The sequence below is a fragment of the Hemibagrus wyckioides genome, linkage group LG11 (genome assembly GCF_019097595.1).
Source record: "Hemibagrus wyckioides isolate EC202008001 linkage group LG11, SWU_Hwy_1.0, whole genome shotgun sequence".
In the NCBI taxonomy this organism is placed as follows: domain Eukaryota; kingdom Metazoa; phylum Chordata; class Actinopteri; order Siluriformes; family Bagridae; genus Hemibagrus; species Hemibagrus wyckioides.
This window is the reverse complement of record NC_080720.1, coordinates 13676342-13682341: the sequence shown is the minus strand read 5'-3', so window position 1 is coordinate 13682341 and position 6000 is coordinate 13676342. Positions and strand designations below refer to the sequence as shown.

The 6000-nt window shown below is 39.8% G+C and overlaps 1 long non-coding RNA gene across 1 annotated transcript; it reads right to left on the bottom strand.

Moving 5' to 3' along the window:
• Positions 1-1997: 1997 nt before the first annotated feature.
• On the bottom strand, positions 1998-3792 carry LOC131362277 (uncharacterized). Its single transcript, XR_009206150.1, has 3 exons — positions 3617-3792; positions 3372-3422; positions 1998-3248 (listed from the first exon to the last, which is right to left on the bottom strand). It is a non-coding gene; the product is annotated as an uncharacterized LOC131362277 (long non-coding RNA).
• Between the last annotated feature and the right edge of the window lie 2208 nt (positions 3793-6000).

Genomic DNA, 6000 nt, shown 5'->3' with positions numbered 1-6000 from the left:
AAGACAGCCGAACCCCGTTCACAGAACCCCTAAACGCTGATTGGTTAGAATTCAATACATTCATAAAAATGCAAGTTTCTATTGGCTGTAACACACAGAGGGTTGGGGTTATGCTAATTATCTTTTAACATGTTCGACAGTATGTACGTGGTTCCCCTGTATCACGTGTGGTTATCTTATACCTTTATAGTTCTTGTGAGCATCATCTTAAATTACTTACAGACAGAAATTATAAATTGTTCGACAAATACGTATTCAACATACACCGATCAGGCATAACATTATGAGCACTGTCAGGTGAAGTGAATAACACTGATTATCTCCTCATCATGGCACCTGTTAGTGGGTGGGATATATTAGGCAGCAAGTGAACCTTTTGTCCTCAAAGTTGATGTGTTAGAAGCAGGAAAAATGGGCAAGCGTAAGGATTTGAGTGAGTTTGACAAGGGCCAAATTGTGATGGCTAGAAGACTGGATCAGATCATCTCCAAAACTGCAGCTCTTGTGAGGTGTTCCCAGTCTGCAGTGGTCAGTATCTATCAAAACTATCCCTTAAGTCCTTTAAGTCCTGTAAGTATCCTTTATGCCCATCTCGCAACCTACAGGACTTAAAGGATCTGGTGTTAACATCTTGGTGCCAGATACCAGAGCACACCTTTAGGGATCTAGTGGAGTTCATGCCTCGAAGGGTCAGGGCTGTTTTGGCAGTAAAAGGCAGACCAACACAGTATTAGGCAGGTGGTCATAATGTTTTGTCTGATCGGGGTATACAGGGGTGGACAATGAAACTGAAACACTGGTCAATACAGTGTTGGAGGTTTCACCCCTATATGTACATAGCCTAGTGGCCAATCCTCACCGATTTTGCATTCCATAAGTAAGAGCAATGTGTGAAGCATGCATTAGCAGAGCAATAGCACAGATGTACATAAAATATTGCAGGCCACATAACATAATAAGAGACCTATCAAAATTCAATAGAGGACATTAGTGGTGCACATCTTGCTGGTGCAAGTGTAACCAGGTCAGCAAGTGTTGCACTGAGAGCCACAGTATCCAGGGTTATGTCGTCATGCCACCAAGAAGGACGAACCACATCCAACAGAAGTAACTGTCAATGCAAGAGGAAGCTGTCTGAAAGTGGTGTCCCAGTACTAATCTGGATTGTATCCAAAAAAACATAAAACCACAGCTGCCCAACTCATTGTAGAATTAAATTCGCACCTTGACACTCCTGTTTCCATCAGACTGTTTGTTAGGCGCTTCACAGGTCAATATTCATGATCGGGCTGCTACAGCCAAACCTTCGGCCACTCGTGCCATTAACAAACATCAGCTTCATTGGTGCCAGCAGTGGAAATCTTATGCTGTGGACAATGTGAAACATATTGTTTTCTAATGAGTTCACCTTTATTGTTTGTCACACATCTGATGTGTTCTCTACACCACACTCAAGAAGCTTCCCACTCAGACTGTTGCATGCCCAGAGTGTCCAGTGAAGTACTGGTGAATCAGTGACGGTTTAGACTGCAATATCATGGCATTCAGTAGGACCATTTCTTGTGCTAGATGGGCACAACACTGCCAATAGCTACTGAACTGTCACCTGATCTGAATATTATTGAGCCATTTCAGGATGTTTTGGAGCAAGTCAGGAAATGTTTTCCTCCACTGGCATCTCACAGTGATCTGTCCACTGTTTTGCAAGAGGAATGGCTCAAAATACCTCTGGCCACTGTGTTGGACTTGTATCTGTCATTCCCAAGTCAAATTCAATTCAATTCAATTCAATTCAATTCAAAAAACTTTATTTGTCCCCGAGGGGCAATTAAAGGCACATGAGCAGCATGAAGGGTATAATAATAATAATAAAAATAATTAAAAATACAGTTAAAAAAAAAAAAAAAAATATATATATATATATATATATAGTAATAAAAGGAATGATAAAGTACAGAATAAACTGCAATAAACAGTGTTATACAGATGTGCCATGACCCAAATACTGTGAATGGTTCAGAAAGATGTAAACATGTGACTGGGATACAGTGCAGACAGGTTATTAAAAAGCAATAAAGTATGTATTGGCTGCAAAAAAGGAACTACAGCATACTAATAAATTATTTTGGTCTAAAATTATTTTGATCTGCTAATTAATTAAACCAGGAGTGAGAGCTTCATTGTCTAATCCCTGTATCTATCTATCACTACACACTGTCTACATCCATCTCTCTATCAGTAACACACACACACTCCATATTTCTATCAATCTACCTGTATCTCTTACTCCCTCCTTCTAATAATAACACTCTCTCCATCCATCACTCTATCAGTCTAGCAAGACCTAAAATCAGTGGTATCACAAAACTACTGCAGCATAGGCATGATATGAAAAGGCTTAGTTCAATGAAATTTGCATTATGGGTATTATAGTGACGTGAAGTTGATGTCACCTATCTGTCACCTACATGCATAGTAACCTTCAAAATAACTGCAAACAAAAGATGACAGCAGCTTACACGAGACAAATCATAATGCTTGGCTCAATAAAAAGAATGCGTCATGTGACTTCACATTCACGGTAAGTATACGGTGACATCAAACCCAGCTCTCTGAGATGCCCCTTCTCACTTTTTTATAGTATGTAGATGTATTAGTCAGTAAATTAATTTGCAGCTTGGGCAAAAGGCTCTTGGAATTTTAGTGTGAATGCAGTCTGCTGCCACCATCAGGTGAAAATCAGAATTGCAGTTCACTTGCAGGTCTTTAATTCTCACGCGTCAAACATGAGTACGGCTAATGTAGAAAGTACAGTAATTATGTATGTGTTTTCACTGGTAGGAGTTCAAAACAGAATTCTGTGCCAATTCAAGTGGCTTTCAGCAATTAAAGCATGAACAACTGTGCGAAATCCTGGAGGGACTGAAGCCACATGTGTCCGCTTTCACAAACTATTAACTAGTTATTTCATTTCACAATGTTCATCCCATTTATCCAGGTAAACTAGGTTATGATAAGATTTAGAGGTTTGAGATCGCTTCAGATTTCTGACATAACTAGTATGCTCATGGTCTATTTGAAAAGTTATTCTAGACATTATGGCAACAGCTGGACAGCTTCGTTCAAAGTTTCTGTATTAAAATTTTATTTCAGCATATTTGATTTGCAGTGTTGATGCTATGATTCTTTTTCTTCTACTTTCCCTTCTTCCTCTTCTTGTTATTCCCATACAGCTTCTTTAGGATTTCCTGAAAGAGAAGTGCAGAAGTCAGAAGCTTTTTTTTTAAATCCCTGTGTACACTGTAATGTGATGGTCCATTTAAATATGAATCAATATCAGCTTATGTCCAATTTTGATTAAAGATCCTTACCGGCTTGAGACCAGCATCTCTTGCCTTTAGTAGAGCATCCATTTCATCCACCTACAAAAGTACACACACACAGACACACACACACACATGAGGACTGAGGGATTAGAGGGTGGGGCTTTGTTTCCAAATGACCACAGCTAATACATCATATCAAAGGTATTTACGAATCCAATATGAAACATTTAGTATATTGCTTGAATGTATATTTCTTGAGTGTGTGTGTGTGTGTGTGTCTGCACACTCACCCTGGTGCACAGGAGCTCGGGATCTCTGATCACGTTCATGATCTCAGTATTGTTTTCTCTTTCCACAAGCATCCAAGTGATTTTGTTGGCATTAGAAGGGTGGATTTCCTCTACTAGTGGAAGCAAGTAGTCATCTGCAGAGAGAGAGAGAGAGAGAGAGAGAGAAAATGGTGAGATGTGTGAGAGAGTGAGAGAGAGAATAGATTCAAAGGGAATACTCTCAGACATCCAATCATGTAGCATGGGTGTGGCTCAGACTCTTTCTATGCCCTAAAGCAAGTAACTAAAGCAAACCCAATTGAAAGCAGGAGTTTGTCGACGTTTTGAATGTAATGATGAAGTCAGAAAAAAAGTGGAATAAAATGGTGAGCTGGAGCGCAGAGGTTTGTACGAGCCAGATGTATGTGTGTGTTTGTGTGAAACTCACGAGCCATCTGGATCTGGTCATCTAATGCTGCAGACCCTAGTATATAGATGGTCAGCCTCTTCTGTTTGGGTGGAGATTTGGGTAAATCCAGGGGACATAGGATATTATTATTATTATTATTATTATTATTATTATTATTATTATTATTATTATTATTATTGTTATTATTATTATTGTTATTATTATTATTGTTATTATTATTATTACTACTACTACTATTACTACTACTCAATGTTATAATCACACAATTAGATTATTACCATAATGTATTATACTCTACATTGTAAAATTAAGCATGCAGAATATTGTTATTGTTTTGTGTGTGTAGGTGTGTGTGTGTGTGGCATGTAGACGGCACCTCAACAGTGTCTGTGGCTTTAGTAGTATCTTTGGCCTCAGGTGTAGTTGGAATTCTTTCCACAGGGTCTTCTGAGACATCTGTCTCAACCGTTTGGTCAATTTCTTGTTGGGCAGCTGTCTCAACAGCTTCCAAGGTTTCTTCTGGATCAGCTGTCTCAGCAGCATCCACAATTTCTTCTGGGGCAGCTGTCTCAACTTCTGTGGTGTCCTTTGTGGCAGCTGTCTCAATGGCTTGGACATCATTCTGTGAGGCAGCTGCTTTGACAGTTTGGACAATGTCCTCTGAGGCAGATGCCTCGACAGTTTGGACAATGTCCTCTGAGGCAGATGCCTCTACAATTTGGACAATTTCCTCTGAGGCAGGTCCCTCAACAATTTGGACAATGTCCTCTGAGGCAGATGCCTCGACAATTTGGACAATGTCCTCTGAGGCAGATGCCTCAACAGCTGGGGTGGTGGTCGTGTAACAGGGAGGCAGCACTGGGTGGAGAAGTTTCTGGGTGGCATTAAATTGCTGGCTGTACATCCTCTGAAGGTAACCATGGCGTTCCTCTCTCTTTTGAGCCAGTCCCACATACACCTGCTTCCTGCCCCACATCCTGCCCTTCATTGCATTCATGGCACTCATGGCATCCTGGGATGAGGTGAAGCTCACAAAGCCGAATCCCTTGGAGCGTCCATTCTCCATCATCACCTGTAAGAGGCAGGACCATGAGGAACAATGAGCACAGAGGAAGCTTTTTACACAGTTAGGGCTAGTGGATTCAGAGTATTGAGAATAAAATGGAGTGATTATTAGTTGTAAGTGACCTTTGCACTGATGATAGTTCCAAATTGGGCAAACACCATGTGCAGGCACTCATTGTCAATGGTGTTGTCAAGGTTTTTGATGAATAGGTTTTTGGCCTGTTGCTGCTGAGTGGGACGAGCTTCATCCTTACGTGCCTCAGCCCTGCGTGCCTCAGCCATGCACTCCTCCCGGGACTTAAAGCACTCGATGGTGCTGTAGAGCAACAGAGAAGCTGCTCTTAGAGTCTTTATCAAAACCCTGCTGTTAAAAGTTGAGCAGCAAAATAACCAATTGATGTTGACTGAAATACCCTCATAAGACCAAACGTAACCTCCTATCCAACAATATAAAGAGTTCAATCAATTTTAAATGCAATTTGTTAAAGCAGAATATAAAAAATCCTGACATCTGAATCTGGCTGTTAGAAACATATTACTTTACACTTGGCGACCATTCAGCAGTTTTCCATTGAGATGTTTGTTGGTTTCTTAGTTTGTTGTAAGATTTCTTTTTGTGTTTTTATACAGTATGTAAAGGGTTGAAAATTTTCATTTTCGGGAAAGACTGTTCAAGTCGGCATGAAAAAGATATTCCCATTTGAAAACGTTTTAAATAATGATTTCTGGTTTATTGCATCTGGACCATTCATCACAATTTTATTTAATATTCATATAAATTAGATTTCCAGCTTTTAATATGAGCCTGGTGTCAGTTTCCATATGAGATCTTTACAAATCCTAAAACAAAAAGATCTAAATGAACTTTTGTTATATTGCCTTGTAAAAAGCCAATATCATGTTCTGCTGA